General features: G+C 41.8%; 1 long non-coding RNA gene across 2 annotated transcripts; it reads right to left on the reverse strand.

Moving 5' to 3' along the window:
- Positions 1 to 507: 507 nt before the first annotated feature.
- LOC140214224 (uncharacterized) lies at positions 508 to 15350 on the reverse strand. 2 transcript variants are annotated; one of them, XR_011891150.1, is made up of 3 exons: positions 15164 to 15350; positions 12339 to 12479; positions 508 to 2693 (listed from the first exon to the last, which is right to left on the reverse strand). It is a non-coding gene; the product is annotated as an uncharacterized lncRNA (long non-coding RNA). The 2 variants fall into 2 exon arrangements; XR_011891151.1 differs by lacking the exon at positions 15164 to 15350 and adding an exon at positions 12614 to 12850.
- Positions 15351 to 17424: the final 2074 nt, after the last annotated feature.

The following is a 17424-nucleotide window of genomic DNA, read 5'->3' on the forward strand; positions in this document are numbered from 1 at the left end:
CACTGGACTGGACATGTGCAGATTGTGGTTCAGATCCTACCCAGGGCAAAAATGTCTTCCACATTTAGTTCCTTTACTAAATATTGCCATTGTTATCAATTTCTATCCTACAGTTAGAACTTAATTTTCCAATTACATTCCATAGCATAAGTTATTGCCACTTCCATAGTGGCATGCCACCATAGAAGGGCAAAACAGTCTGCAATCGAAAACATGTGCAGCATTTCCAGATTAACTTAAATATAAACATCACTGTTACTGACTGAATTGATGCACATAATTTGATTAATGTCAATATAAAAATTGTCAATTAAAGCTTTCAGCAATTATTTTTAATGGTTGATTTATCAGTCATTCATCCATAACAGAGCAGACACACCTGTGAACGTATGCTTTGAAGGCTTGTAGTCATGTGGGTTTTTGAGTTAAAGGTATTATTTCAGTCAAGTAGAGTACTGACTGGACACTTGAAGCTGTTTTACGAGTTCATGTCTAATACTCCTGTCACACAGCAAATCTAATGTCATTTACAATGAATGACATTCGCTGATAATGCCATTTCTTTGGTGTCACACGGTAAAACGTAAGGACATTTTCGAAAATGACATTTACAAACAAATCAGTTCGCCAAACTCATTCGCATTCGTTTGGAACTGAATCTGTATCCTCGACACCACGAGTTTACCAGTGTTTCGCAAACAGTACATGCTTCTTTTTTTTGTTTTAACAAAAAATCACTATTATTCTATCCATTTTATTACCTAATTATTGCGTTAACGACATTGAAGTCCATCACATAGGTAAATACAGAAAACTACTCTCAGTCCAGTGACCAGACAGCCATCTTTAGCTTTCGCTGCAGCAGTCGTGTTGGTTCTCACCGGAGCATCGGCCGCGGCCACTTCAATTGACTTGGCATAAAAGCGTGCGCGTTTTTTCCTGTGGCACGCGCGAAGAATGAGGATATTAGAAGCTCGCATGCACATCAGAAAGGCGATGACATGCAACTGCCCTTCTCGTACCACTTTAGCAGATGTAGCGGACGCGCCTATCGTTCACTTCGCCCTGTTGCTTGCCTTAGCTCGACTCGACTTCGTTGGCAATGTCGACAAGGTAGTAATCGAACACTACGGTTTGAAAACAATGATCACATATTCTAGTGGAATTTAGCATACTGGAAAATAATTGTTGGACAAAAGTGGGTTTGAGGCGTGTCTTTTTTTTTTTTACTATCGTCATTGTCATCATTTTCAAATGACATTAGTTTTCGCCGTGTGACAGGGGTATAAGCCTAATTATCGTGATTGTTTCAATCATGTTTCATTCACATAGCTGATTCATGAGCGTTCAAAATATTTAGGTACCATATTTTCCAAACCATAGGTGCCACCATTTTCTTTTCATTTTCGTCCAAGCGTATTGTAGAACAGTATAACTTATATATGCAAGACCAACATGAGACATTCTTTTTCTCCAGCAATGTACTTGCAGTTTATTTTGTCTGCTAGAATGTGCGGCTCATAAAATTTTTTTTTACTGAAGTTTAGTGCCCTGAAATGGGTAAGTACGACATTTTAGGATAAGTGTATAAACATGCACAATCGCATTTCACGATGCTGACCCAAGTTAAGATAGATGCATCTTATACAATGAGTTATATACACATATTTTTTCTTTGAAAGTTGTGAAAAGAGGGGGGAAAGGGGGTGACTTGTACAACAGTTCAAGTTATAGTCCATAAAATATGGCACATGGTTTGTGAGCCCTACATATAGTAGAGTAAAATACAACTTGAGCTGATGAAAGTTTCACATGGAAAGCACATCTGTGGATGACCTACAGTAGTGGCGAGAGGTCGCAGTTTCATCGATGTCTGTAATACTTGCACTTCAGTTTAGGCAAAATGGCAGACATAATTATGTACAATGCACCTTAAGTAATCCCAAGTGGAAATTATTCCAGCTTACTGCTATTTTGAGACATTGAATCCCACTAGGATCATAAGTCATACCAATACAGTTAACTGAAAGCCTGAAAAATAAAACAAAAAGAAAAAGCCACAGTCTGCTGCGTGGCCTACAGTGCACCAGGAGGCACTACACCTTCCTGCTTGGTACATGAAGTGATGCAAACAAGTATAAAATAACTAAAGTCGTTGCCTGCAATAAGAATAGCCATATAGATCAAATATAGGCCACTGGCTGTGCCAAGGTAGTTGTTACCGCTGTGAAATTGGAGAACGGTTCCCTTTTTTCTCTCTCTCTCTGAACCCTTCAGGCATTGATACAATGTAGCAAAATGATAAACATGTTTATGATGTCATTAACTATAATGCCCTGCAGTCAGTAAAGGTGGCCTCGAATTATGTGGAAATTATGAATTTCAAATGAATTTCATGTGCTTCAAGTTCATTGCATGGTCTGGCATGAGTATTGCCTTGTATTTGGGATGTTGAAAACTCAACAACCACTCTCTATGTATTATAAAGCAGGGCAAAAGCGGTTTCTTACCAGCAATAGCAGCTCTTTCAGACTTGGACAGAAAAACACGACCCAGTTCAAAGTCGTGGCCTCTGTGCTTGAATTGGAAAACCACATACACACCTGTGTTGTCTTCAGTCACAGCCATTGCCGCAAAACACCTTTTTCCACACTTGACACTTGAAGGCCGCTTCAGCTTTTGTTTACTTGTAGCTGTGGAAAAAGATAACCGGGTAGTTTATTCTAACTTAAGCACTGGACTTCCAACACATGCTTAGTGGTGGTTCTACTACACCATTTACACCATTTAGCTACAATTCAACTTGCCTGAAACCTGGCTACGCGAACTGCGCAAAGGTGTGGTATTTTCACGCTTTCAGGGCAACGCAGCGTTTTCAGCAGGGGTACGAGAAGACTTAAATAGAAGAAACAAATAGTGAACGTGCAAGTAATTCAGTTTGAGATGGATCATCCACTAGACTTTTCAAATATTGAGTAATATTTGCAGTAATGCAATGGATTGCCTGAGGTCAAAGCATTGCATGCAGCATTCCAAGGGCACTTGGTTTGTCTCGAAACAAGAACAAATAAAACAAATCTGGGTTTTTACATGCCAATACCACGATCTGATTATCAGGCATGCCTCTCTCAGTATAAGTTTCGTCCTGGCTGTCAACACCAATCGAAGCAATTACTATATGCAATGCTAACAGGGTACGGTGACAAAAGCAGCATTCATAGCAAGCACAATGGCATGCGCTAAGACCCATTGACCACTGGAAGGCACACAGTTTGCATTGCATACATGTGTTCTTGCACGTGGTTCAGAACTGTATGGCAATTTGTGATCTTTTAAGTACAGGAACTAACTTCTGTGCACACTTGTGATAGTTGCTGACTTGTGAAAAGAGGGGGAGGTTACTTGTGCCAGGTTCAAATTATTGTCCGGAAAATATTGTATATGGTTTGTGAGCCCTGCATATAGTAGAATAATATACAAGTTAAAGTGATGAAAGCTTCACATGGAAAGCAGATCTGCTGTGATCTTGTGGACTCGTACAGCAGTGCTTCATCAGTTATCAAAAACTCGTACTAATGATCTGGGAAACAATTGCCAATCGTACCAATATATTAACACCAAGCTTCCTGTAACTGCTTGCAGCCCATATCACAATCACCAAAAGCTAATTTCATGGCACACTACCCTGACCATTGGCCCTAATCAGCACTGCTTCATCAGGTCGGTTGGGTATCAGTAACTAGAGCTACAGTTAGCTGATGAATTGACTCATATCTATTTGCAGTTGAATCGACTCATATCTATTTGCAGAGGCCAGCAAACCACCTTGTAACAAAATTGAGTGCATGGAATGGTAGCAATGTTGTTTGTGTCCACCACTGCCATCTTTGCATCCATTTGTGCTATGGCACCTCATTCTGGACGCCGTTCATAGCCTCGCGGCAGTCTCTTGTCGAGCTTCTTGCATTGTTATCGGGTGTAATACACTTGTGCATATGCCATAGTGCATATGAAAGCACATGTGTCATTTGCAATGCACATAAGACATTCACCTTCACTTCTTTTGTTATGTGTGACAGAGCAAATTGTTCTAGTGCAGTTGTAATTTCTTGCCTCTCCGACGCCTAGGCACACAGCTGCTTTCATTAGCCCACAAAATTTTTATTTATTTACAAAGGCTTTATACCTACTCAAATGAAAGTACTTGCAACATACTGGCATGGTAGTAATTGGCTGGTTCTGGGTGTTAAAATTCTCTTAAATGTGTAAGCATTTCTATGCTTACCAAACGTCCATCACGCAAGATAAAAATGTGGGCCGATCCCAGAGACAGTGCAATACTGGGCCGACCCACGGCGGAGGTGAACAGCCTTCAAGCACCCAACAAAGTGAAAAGTGCATACAATATAGATAGAGCATGCAGCAGCGAGTGGCTTTACCTTTGTTCTGCCTGTCGCTACCACGAGATCGAAGCAGCGCTCGCAAATCTCTCAGCACACACCGCACCCTGCACCTTTCGCAGATCGCTTTCAAGATATGGGCCCGCTCTTCAAGGCAAAGCGACGAGAACATGGAGTTCAAGATATGGTCCACGCGGCGCATAATGGTTTGACGTGGATGGATAAGGCACTAAAGAGCAGTATCAGCTTATAATGATCAGAACGTCATCAGCACACCTGGCGCCGCCGTCTGCAGCAGTCCATGTTGCTGCGACGCTGCTGTTTATACCGGTCATATTAACTTCCATAACACTGTTTTTTGTTCAAGTACCCTAAAGAGCCCAGGAGGCATAGGGGTGGGGGATGTTACGATTGGCCAGCGGGGATAGTGACCTTCTGGCTTCACTGCAATGAATCGCTTCGTGAAGCCAACAACACGCCCCCTTCGAAAAGCCCTTCGGAGCCAGTAAGGCTAGACACGTTTGGCGGACAGGATTGTTAGCTGGTTCGCTGTCACCTTCAGGGACCAATTGGAGCAAGAAAACTCCTGGAAATGTTTGTTCTATGGCATTCCCCCTTGTACTCTGGTAATAGTCACGGTCATGACAGATTCAGCAGCAAACTGCAGAGTCGGCTCAGGAACGACATGCCAGCTTGAGTCAAGCGTGACAACACCTGTCTATGAGGCCTCACTGGTTTTGGTGTGTTCAGTAAAACAAAAGTGCAAGAGAGTGTGTGAACCTTCGCCCTCAAAGGCGGGTACTTCGACGACTTTGGATGCTTTGATTGGATGAAGGTTGGATGGCAGCTTCCCCTGGCCTAGGGATCTAGTAAGGACAGAGTGTGTTTAAGCAGACATTTTCGGCTGTTCAGTGTGCATTTCAGTCATGCTAGACTGATCAGATGTAATGTTCTCCACCCTTCATGTAGATATTGTAAATAAATCCCCTACTCCTCATTCCTCCCTTCAACAACATCCTTAGCATGAATGAGTCGGACGATGGTATGGGCCAGGTACCCTTTTCATGGCAGACACCATCTCTTACAGGGATTACAATGAAAGGAGCAAAACATACCAAAAGTACACAACTAAACAAGAAATATGAATTGGAACAACATGAATTAGTGCAAAAAAACGACTTATTACAGGGTATATACAATGTGTGAAAAAACATAGTAATGACAAGGTTCAAGGTTCCTAAAATACTTGACTTATCACAATGAGCTGTTTTACATTACAAAACAATGGAAAAAAAATTAAGTATACATTACTAAACAGGAAAGCAAAATTGCATATTAAATAAGAACATCAAGAAATGCAACTGGAACGGAACCGCAAGGTAAGAGGTAGTTCAGATTTCTAGGAACAACTTCAAATTATGTACAAATGAGTCGTGACAAATAGCGAGGAGAAGAGGTGAGTGGAAAAACGGATTAGTGTGGGTGAAGATGGGTGCGATTTTAAGTTGGTGATCAAGCCGTCAAGACACATGTCACGAGCTAGTCTGATATTTAGAGTCACATGGGACAACCGATTGGAGTAAAGTTTATGAAAGAAGGACAATAGTGTCAGAAGCCTGCGTATATTGAGAGGAGCTAAATTAATCTAATATTTTATTTCCGTAACTAGATGTATACGAGTAGTTTCTTGTGATGAAGCGAGCAACATTATTTTGCAGAGACTCTAGTTTGTGTTTGACGTAGGCCTCATGTGTGGATTCCAAATTAAGAAGGCATATTCGATTTTAGAGCATACTAAGGTGGTGTAAGCCAGAAATTTGGTCTCGGAGTTAGCCGAGTGCAAATAGTGCCTTATGAAGCCAAGTGATCTGGTTGCTTTAGTAGAGTGTTCTAGTTTGCCGTTTTTACACTCGGCTAAGCAGCTGAGCGGAGCGAAAGCGTGAATGCACATGCGCCCTCCGCTTAGCTGCAAGCAGGCTGGTGGAGTCAGAAACACGGTCCGCTTACAAGCTGCCTGAGCAGAAGGTTGCTGCCATTTTTTTCTAGCAAGGGTGGTCGATGCACACACCCACTCTGGCACGTGCATCGAGGCACCTTGCCTGCCTTGCTCTTTACAAGACAGCTTTGCACAGACGAAGACTTATGTCTGCTAGAAGGTGCGCATGCTGACCCATTTGAAAACCTCGCAGCGCGGGAGTATGTGATGCATGCTGTGCAACATGTTGGCATCAGAAAGGATCAGATTGGATGCAAAATGCAAGCTCGCTGGCTATCGCGTTGCATTTCCCAAGATGGGGCTTTATTTTCCACTGGATAAAATGGACCAGTAATGCATTACAAGTTCATGTTTAGATGCTTTATGGACAAATAAGCTATATGTATTCATTTTACTTATAAAAGCTTTACTTTTAAGTTTTACTTCTAGGTGCTTTTATTTTGTTTCATTACCCTGAATTCGGCCAGAAGGCACTGCAAATACGAAAGGAACATCAAGCGGAAAGCCAGAGAGGCCGAGATAATCTCGTGGCTGGCGGCAATGGAAAATAAACCTGCTATGAGTAACTACTGAAGAGGAAATAACAATATCGGGAAAGAAACAATCTATTATAACTCAAAGGGAAGCTTATTACTTTCTGAAATGAGCTCGGGATGCCTTAGAACACGCACTTATACAGCAAGATATAAGAAGGAAGAAGCATGTGCTTGCTGCGGTAAAGCTAGGGAAACAATAGAGCATGCTTTACTAGAATGTGAAATATATCTCCCCAGCAGTAGATTTAGGCACCACTGGCCTATATAACATTAATAAAATATATCCAGAGAGGGAGATTAAGATGGACTGCAATGATTGTAATGGCATCATTGGAATCGGACATATGCTGGCGGGCTGTCCCGCGACTCTCCCCAAACTCGTTGAAGAATGGACACAGTGGAAGAAAAGGATTCAAAGCCCATTGTTTCAGGACCAACTAAGGGCAGTCCAGGGGGCCCATGATGTCGCTGAAAGGCTTGGCCTGACAGTGCCAACGTGGGAGCAGCCCGCCTTGGCTTGAGAAGTCTAGCCTCCGGACATCATTACAATAAAAGTTTTCACACACATACACCACTGGCCTGCTTGAAGCCCTTGGGTTCAGCAAGAGCAGAGGGAAAGTAAAAATGTATGCAGTAAAGATTGGTAAGCAGCAAATGGAAGATTGGTGGACAAAAAGTAGGGAAATGTCAAACAACAGAGGCTTGCAAAGACAAAGTTCAGAAAGTTTGGTTATGGGAAGTCATCGTGGGTTTTTTTTCTTTGTTAACAAAAGTAGAACACTAGGCAATACAAGAGCTTCATGGCGCAACCCACACATCTTTCCAAAGGGGACACTCGTAGCACCTATCCATCCGTCCCTCTGCTGCGCTAGGCTAGACATACAACTAAAACATGCAATCACCCACCACTCCACCATGTGGCTTAGCGGGGCAACTTGGAGCGGGGTGGACCGTAATGACACTAAACTAAAACACTCTAGTGAAAATCACATCTACGCAAATGTTCCATGACAGATCGGATGACAAATGAACACCCAGATATTGTGAATACCGAGGCTACGGGCATGTTTTATAATTATGCAATTGCATAACACGGGTTTAGCTGTAGTCCCAAATCTGATAGCTTTTGTTATATTAATGTTGATTTCCGCTTGCTTACTGCCCCACTTACGGAGATTGTCTAAGTAAGATGGAAGGTAGCAGGTGTCCTCGGGGTTAGTAGATCACGCAATCATCAGCAAATAGTCTATGAAACGCCTACCATTACTAATATCGTTAATATAATCTAAAAACAAAATAGGCCTGAGCATGGAACCTTGCGGTACTCCAGATTTGACATGATTTAATGGAGACAAATGGTCATTGATGAATACTGATTGCTACCGGTTAGTTAAAAAGATGGTAGTCCACCTAGTTATCCTCACATGTTAAGATCTGTCAGTTTATGAATAAGCCAGAATTGAGGAACCTTGTCAAAAGCCTTCGCGAAGTCTAGAGATATTACATCGATTCGATAAAAAGAATGAGTTGAGTTATGCAAGTCATTAATTCAAATCAATCGTGTAAAAGTCCATGCCGACTGATAAAGAAAAAGTTATGTTCTGTAAGAAACTTCATAAGAGCAGATGAAATGATGTGTTCGAGAAGTTTGCAGCACATGCTCGTTAAAGAAATTGGTCTGTAATTTGATGGATTAGACGAATCACCATATTTAAATATGAGAATTATGCAAGCTGCCTTCCAATCATTTGAGACGCATCCCGTGTCAATACATTGCTGAAAAAGCTTGGCTAAAATGCGACATATTGCAGGTTTGGATATCTTAAGAAGTTTAGGGCAGATGCCATCATGACCAGGAGCAGAGTTAGTTGGAAGACAATCGATACAGGACTGTACTACTTCAGAAGCGATATTAATGTTGTGCATGCTTGAATGCAAAATAGGGGCCTGAAAGCTACTAGGTACAGGAGTCTCATCCGTGTTGTTGAATTCAATAGCAACACGTGCCAGAGAAAGAATGTTACCATCCTTAGATAACGGTACCGTCAAGTTCGATAATTTGGGTTTCCTAAATTTTTGTGTCATTGCTAAGCATGTCTGAAATGTCATGGTTGAAAAATTTATCTTTGGCTGTTCTTGTTACGGTCCTGCATAAGTGTGCGTGCTCACGATAGGGCCTCCAATCTTCCACAGATGCTCATAGTTCAGCTCTGCAATATATAGGTTTCACATGCGTCGCAAACCAAGTGCTTTCTGTGCAGGCTGTTATTTTGAATTTTGGAATATGCTTTTCTTTTTAAGTGTGATCAGCCCATTATGAAGAAAAACCCAGTTTGTGTTTATGTTGCAATGAGGGAATGACTGCAAGAAGCCGACAGAAAAGGTGGAAAGGTCACTAACAAGCCCGCTGACATTCACGCGGGTGTAATGAAATATTAATTTCTTTCTATTTGCATGTTTCTTTAGGGCACCTATGAATTCACAATGCAAGATATTGTGGCCACTGATACCATCCAATACATTTTCCGTAACATTATTTGGTTCTGTGGCTAGTATGAGGTCAGAGTGAATCACCATGAGTGGGAACAGAAACAATTTGATGCAAATTGAAAGTTGAGAGCATGTCAGGAAAATATTGGCATTGATGTTTTTCTTGTGCCATACAGGGGTCGGCATCAATGCCATTCAATATTGGGATAGTTGAAATCGCCGACAAGAAATATTGGTGATGTCGGGTACCTGTTCTGGACAAAACTTAAAGACATGTTTAGATAATCCGGAAAGTAGTGGGATGAATCAAGTGGACGATAGCAGGCTCCAATGACAGAGGTAGAATGTGTGGGCAGACAGAGAGCAACCCTTACAATTTTGAGGCAGGAATTAGTTTCAATAACGCAAGCTTCCAAACTAGATTTTACTGCGATTAACACACCACCACCTCTCGATTCAGCTTTATGTTTTCTAAATAATGAAAACTGACGAGACAAGAACGATCCAAAATGTCGAATGACAACCAGGTTTCGGTGCCTAGAACGTCTACTGAACAGGATTCAAGATAAGAACAGAGGTGATCTTGCTTACGAAATAAGCTGCGGAAGTTTGACACAAGAATTGACACACATGCATCACAGCGTTCATTTTTTACATCACTGGGTTTTCACGAGGACGTGACGTTTCGGGAGGGCACTTACTTCATTAGTGGTATGGTCAAAGACAAATCGTGTTGTTTAGTAGAAGCTTGTCAAACAGAAGTTTGAACCTTTCAGCGGGCTTCTGTTTGGAACGTCCGAAATCTCGGAGTTTCTGGACTGCATCCTCATTGAAAAATCCTTATCAATCCACATGAGACGATTCAAACCTTTTTTAGTTTAAATGCATTTTTCAGAATGTGTTTTCTTTTTTAAGTTTAGGAATTTCACAATTATCAGCCAAGTATAGCCTTGTCTTTTCTGTCCTATTCTATGGGCACGTTCAATTTCACCAGCTGCAATGCCTAAATATTTAGAAACTAACTCAGTTACAAGCCCTTTTCCTGCCACGTCTCTGAGTCTTGCTCAATGACTGCTTTAAAGATAAGGTTGTTGTGACGCAATCTGTTACTGAGGTCGTCTACCACCAAACTTGTGTTGCAATTGTCCTGATTTTATGCTTTCCAGTTTGTCCTGGGTGTCAAGCATATGAATTACCTCGTGACGCCAGAGGTTCCTTCCATTTAGGAAAGAAGTTCGGTAACATTCGTTTGGACGTCTTTTACTTTCCCTAGGATGTCTCTCTGAAATTTTCCATCACAGGGTGCCGTATCCTTGAAAATGAGTTGATAATGACATTGGGCTGCGTGGAGATGAGCAAGTGGTACAATGCTTAAGCGTACTTAAGTCCCAGAGGAGTTTCTGCATGAATTTTTCAATTGTTTATAAAGGTTTCTTACCTATTCAAAGAAAAGTGTTTGCAACATACTGACGTGGTACTAATTGGCTGCTGCTGGCTGTTGGCCTTGGTGTCTTCCTTTGCTGTTGAGCAGCATTTAGTGAGTGAACAGTAATAATGAGCTGCACCAAATGGCTACACATTACTGCTGTACTACTCGAACTATTCCAAAAGGGCCAATTTTTCTGCTCCAACATGCACCATGACTACTTATTTCCTAGCCCAAATCCTTAACTGGCTAGGCCACCGCTGCATGCTGACACACCACCCACTGTGGGTGTGGGCTGTTCAGTAAGACAAAAATAACTGTGGCACTGTTCTTTTTGAGCTTTGTTATTTAATGAAAAGGCTTTGAATTCAGGCCACCAGTGCCACAATAAAGTATTGTTAGAGCTGCATGCCACCTGCATTACTAGCTGGGCCAGTCACTTGAAATCGGTGGACTATAAGGTTAGAGTAGAATCAAACAGAAGACATTTTTTTGATATACTGGCTTTGGACGTCCCCAAATTTTTGGGATGGGCCTGCTATAAATTTTACGTATTCATAACATGGGAAGGTTATGACGACATGTAACCCAGGCAGGCAATGCTTTTGGAAACGAACTTTAAACTTTGGCACTCCAACAGTGGTGAATAGAGTGATCTGTTGTCATGTTGAGCAGTACTACTTGCATCTGACCGCTGGATGTATTGTGTCACTGTTCATTATTTATTACATGTGCTTATAACATGTGCTCCAAAAAGATGTTCCAATCATTGGTGCAATCTACTAATACCAGCTACTTTCGCAATGTCTCTGTAGGCATCTCTTTAAATCCTTTTATGTCTAACACGATACACGAGGACTCCCCTGCAATCACTGACACAGAAATAGTACAGTGTAGTTCTAAAACAAATGTGCTTAACTCATATCGGTGACAACAAATAGTTTAACATTGGTGCTGTCATAGGTCTGGTTTGCGATTACAGCTGATGTCTTGTGGTTGATTATAGGAGTTCTTTAACAGCAAGGTCCAGCATTACTAGACCTTTGTTTAAAGGGCAGCCACTTGGACAGTGGTACGCTTGGACTCGGGTGTAAGTAGTTTAATATTGATGCATAGGCTTTGAGGTGACCAGGGTCAGGCTAGTGTATACAATTTTTATCCTGTTCTATTTTCTTTCGCATCACTCGCACTTCATTCAGTGTTACTGCATAGATGGTGTGTTGAATGATAGGAAGGAAATAGAATCATATGTATAATCTTGGCCAAGATGGCCTTGGAGTATGTTTAAGCCCAGCTTTAGGCACACATGATTCCCAGCTTGGGTGAGCATACCGAGATAACTGTCCAGGTTGAAGTTCATTCCGATATGCTGTTAACGCTTCTTTGAGTAATTGTATAAACATGACTGAACAAAAATCTTTGTGGTTTTTAAAAACCCATCAAAGCCAGAGACTCAGACTGGTGGTCATGATACGGGCATTTCACGATACCTTGTGAAGCATAACTTCCAGACCGGTGACAGACGAAGTAGAAATGCTTCTTTTTCAGGTGGCCGCAAGTCTCTGTACCTGTCCTTGCAATGAAGTGACTGCGTGTGTCTTTCTCCACCTTTTCCTTCTATGACTTGAAAGCTGATCAGGATAATAAAATAAAGCAAATGTTACATGTATGCAGTGTGTCAAGGGGAACCAGTTTATTGTAAGCCCACGTTGGCTGTGCAGAATATCTTATGGGGTAATTTAGAAGAAGAAAGAAGATTAAGTACCCTGGACACTTGTATGTTCAGTCTGCATTTCAGGGTGTGTAATGCACAGAACTAGCGTTACAAAGTTGAATCGTAGACATGTTGTGGAACTCAGTAGTTATGAAGAAGAGGTTCAGTGACATCTTTTCTCTTTTCCTGATGAGGATCAAGCATTTGTTTTTCTCAGGGCAAAATTTTAGAGCGAAGCATAATGGAATTGAAGAAAAAGAAGATATAAAAAGTGACAAGAATGATGTTGCTTCTTGTACATTTTTAAACTATGCTTTGTTTGAGTACATTTTGCAGCTTTCATACAGAGATCAAACTCCTGCGAAGACAGTATGTATACAAACTGTAAGCTAATTTGCTTTATTAATTTGAGGTTGACACTGTGACATGGCGTCTAATTATAGCAGCACAAAGTGACTGCCATCAAAATTTTTTTCGTGAGCAACGCCAAGAACTGCATGAAATGACAACTCTACATCTTACAAATTTCCGTTCTGAACGAGAAAGAAAATACAGAGAATCATACCTTATCTATAAGTTCAAGGCATTGCAACAAATAGGCATTAACATTTCAAAAGGAGCTTTATAATCTATCCGCTATGCTAAATTTCAAGCTATAGGCAACAATACTTAGTTTGGTTTCTTGGCGTATCCTTCTTTTTTTCTTTCCTCTTCTTTTTCTCAGCCGGCGTGTCAGGCGCCGTTGACATGCCGGCTAACACGCGTGCGTTGGCACGTGCTTGACACTTTGTTTTCCCCGTGTTTTAACTGAACAATTAGTAGATTTAAATTTTTTGCACATTGGGGATTCAGGAAATATAAAACTTCGACAGGAGCTATCATTAGAACTAGTGTACAGTACTTCTAGCACTTCTTTAATCAAACAATGCAAAATTTGCGCTTTGGTTGACTCAGCTTTTACTTATTGTGTTAAGATTGATATGAAGTGCTACTTTGTTTTTTCTGCTGTGTGTACGTTTTTAGACGCAATCCTTTCCATTGTATGGAGTTCTCGCTCACACAAAGCCATGTACTCGATTGCAGATCGACCTTAGGCAGAAGTGCAATCTCATACCTGTGCACTTGCCTCTATTCATTAGTGTGCAATACCGCGCAAGCCTGTGCATAACTATACGACGACTGTAAAGCATATGAAAGCTCCAGCACCAGTTTAAGGCACAAGATTAGACCAGATTTCTTGAATAGAAAAGCTGATTTAACACATTATTAATGTACAAGGAGGCTTGTCCATGCTACCTAACCTGACAACTATTGCTTCTAGACCCTAAAGAATGCATTAAAAAAAAAAAAGTAGGTGCTTGCTGCAATGGGGAGAAACAAATTTTTCCTGTACCATACTATAGGTGCTTACCCATTTCCAAGTTTGCAAAGCGAGTGCTTTCCTGCATGGCATGGCCACCACTATGGCTAATATTCACGCTACCAAATCTGCATATATTGTATCGCATGGTTTACCTTACAGAAGTTGGGAACTAGAAGCAGGGTTCATACTTAGTATATTTGTTTTCTTTCTTTCATTAGTTAAAGTAAAAATAGCAAATCATTAACTTCATTCATGCTCCTCCAGTCACTTTTCTCTTATAGAATGTATTCTAGGGTTTTATGCGCTAAAACCACGATTTGATTATGAGGCATGCCATAGTGGCGCAGTCCGGATTAATTTTGACCACGAGGGGATCTTTAAAGGGACACTAAAGCGAAACAATAAATCAGTTTAGACTAATGAAGCATTGTTTGAGAACCCTGCAGGCAGTGATTTCAAAAAAATAGTTTGATTATTAGATGAGAAAATGAAGGTCCAAGTATCAGTATTTGAATTTCGCGCCGAAACCCCAGCGCCGGTACGTTAGCATGACGTCAGGGATTCCAACGTATGTTTTCGCATTTGGGCCGCGTTGGCTGAATAAAGGTTCCTGAAACTTGCCATGTTTAATATTTGGTTCCTTTAGAACTAAATATAGTCAATCTGTACCGCTATATATAATTAGTAGGCCCTAGAGGATGCCATCAAAATCCACGACGTCACAGCCCCAGGTGCGGGAACTCAAGTAGGCGTCGCCACCCGTATTTCGTTCTTGCGCTTTTTCTGGCTTACAAAACGTCTTATCATTGTAACAGTGGTGTTTTTGGTGTTGTAGAATGGTAATTTACTGATGCAGAAGAAATAATTTTTCACTTTAGTGTCCCTTTAACGTGCCACACAGGCGTTTCTTGCATTTCGCTCCCATCTAAATGCGGCTGCCGCGGCGGGTACATTTTTTTAAAACTTAAATATGCGATTCCTAAAAAAGATCCATCAGCAATGATTCTGCGTTGCTTCGATTCAAAACAGCAATGATAAGCATGCAATTTAATGTATGATGGTATAAGTTGCAGCTAGTGCATGGTCAGGTAAAATGTTAAGCATGAAAGCACCATAAATGAGCACATTTCAAGCAATAAGTGAACAAGTGAATCGTTCACTCTGCAAGCCCATAATGCAAAAATAACAGGTGCAGCGGTAATCATGCGTTGCTTTGAGAGAATAAGCAAGTGTCTTACCTGGCATTGTCAGAAAGTGATACCTCTCATATTCCGGCTCGAAGAAATGCACGCTGATATGGCGGTACTCCAGTTCTTTCAAAGTCGGGGCTACTTCACACTCGTCGCAGTTGTACTTCGGGTGAGTGATTTTGTGCACAAGTTTTATGTGCCTCTGCAGACTGAGATTGTTCGCTAACCGCCGGTCGCAGTACTGACATTCAAAGGAAGCAACTTTCGCCATTGCGAGACCGCAAAGAGAAGCATGGGGTTTCCTAAAAACCGATTACGTAACTATGCTCAGTGCGTGCAAGCAGGCCTTTTATATCTGCGGGTGCTCTGACCATGGAGGAAAAAAAAAGCTGGGAGATGCTGACGTCACTCTTTGCGAAGCATGAGTGACGTCGGAAGGCGTGGCAGATATCCTCTCTTGTGCATATCTCTCTCCTCCGGCCCGCAACCACGCACGAACTGCGTGGGCTGCACGGGCGTGCCTGTAGCAATCCGAAAGCATCTACTATTCTGACAAAAGATGCAATCGCGATGTAACGTTGGCGAAGTCTGAGTATTCTGCCCTGGCATTGAAACAAGTTTAAAATAAACTCCTCACATTAGACCGTCATGTTGGACTCCGCAAAAGTTGCGGGATTTTGTGAAAAGCAATATGGTTTATTGGTCCAGCCAACTGAAACTGTCCTGATGGCTTCTAGACCCACCATGTTGTATTAGTGGTTTTGGCGTTGCGCTGCGAAAGTTAGGTTGTGGGATCACATCTCGGTCGTGGAGGCCGCATTTCGACGGGGTTCGACGAAGTAAAAATGCAATGCCTGTGTACCGTACGTTGAATACATGTTAACAAATCCCGCACGGTGAAAATTAATCCGCAGTTCACCGCTACGGTGTGCCTCATTATCAGTTCTCGGCTTTGGCACGTGAAGTGTCAAAATTTGAATGTTTGATTAACCGCAGGTACGGTGGCTGCCTAGTTCCTGCGTCATTTTAGATTACCTTTATCGTTCATTTCTACCTTCGTTTCCTCTGTTTGGGCTCCCTGGGGCTAGCCGATAGTGGTTATGGCTAGACGCGGCGATGAAAAAATCAACGAGTCTAGAAGTTCAGGACAACATTCATTTGGGCTAGATGGTGCATACTTGATTTAGGAAGGAACAGCGCCAACGAAGACGTTCACAAGTGGGGAGAACGACACAGGACAAGCACCATGTTAAAATTGGCTCCAAGGCGCTGTCAATACAGGTTAAGAAAATGTTAGTAAGCACTGGGGCTACGCAGGATCCAATACAAATCCCTTGTCTTTGTCGATAAAACTTGTTCTCGAAAGAGATTAACGTCACATCTAGGTAAAATTCTAGCATTTTCATAAAATTATATATTGACACGCCAGAGGAGTTTTGGAACTCTACTGCACCGTTACTTTCTATAGCATCTCTGACAGAACGAAATAAGGCATCGTGGGGCACTGAGTAAAACAAGTCTTCAACATCTACTGAAAACACATAACCATTGGAAGTACATTCCTCAAGAAACCTAACAACATCTTTTGAACTCTTTGTGGCGTACAGATCTTGAACTTTAAGGGATGTAACTTGCTTTTGAAGAAACTTGCTTAACACAATCAGCCAAGTTCCATTTTCGCTGACCACTGTTCTGAATGGCACGGACAGTTTGTGCGTTTTGGCCGTAAGGAACATGGAAAGGGCATTGCTTTTGCTGTTACCAATGTCATTGGCCAGCGTGCTCAGATCTAATTCTTTGCACATCGCAGCCGCCTTGCCTCTCACTCGCGTCGCACTAGCTTTCAGAGGGATAAAGTTCTTTGCAATTGCTTCGCCGGCTCTTTTTTGAAACTCTTCCTCGGTGAGCACCACAAACCCACCATCCTTGTCAGCTTGAAGAAGCCGGAGTCTATTCTTCCTGAAATACGACACGACTTTTCCCATAGAATCTTTGCTAGTCAACGTGTTAGTTCTGGTCGTAGATCTTATAAGCGTATCCACACCATCCAGAAGGCATCTTTCACGGTTTTCTTCCAACGCCTTTCCTGCTATGCGCCTATTAAGCGCCAGGAATTCATGTGCTTCTATCCGTGGCTCGTGGCTGGATTTCGGACCTTTGTTCAACACATGCCTGACATCGTTGGCAAGATCAACGTCTCCGATGACCGTCACCAGCCTTTCCGGGGGCTTCTTGTCCTTCTTCAGAGAAGACGACTGTAAACACTGGTGTCTGAGCCCATCAAAATATATATGCATATATATATATAT

This window comes from Dermacentor andersoni, chromosome 11 (genome assembly GCF_023375885.2).
Source record: "Dermacentor andersoni chromosome 11, qqDerAnde1_hic_scaffold, whole genome shotgun sequence".
In the NCBI taxonomy this organism is placed as follows: domain Eukaryota; kingdom Metazoa; phylum Arthropoda; class Arachnida; order Ixodida; family Ixodidae; genus Dermacentor; species Dermacentor andersoni.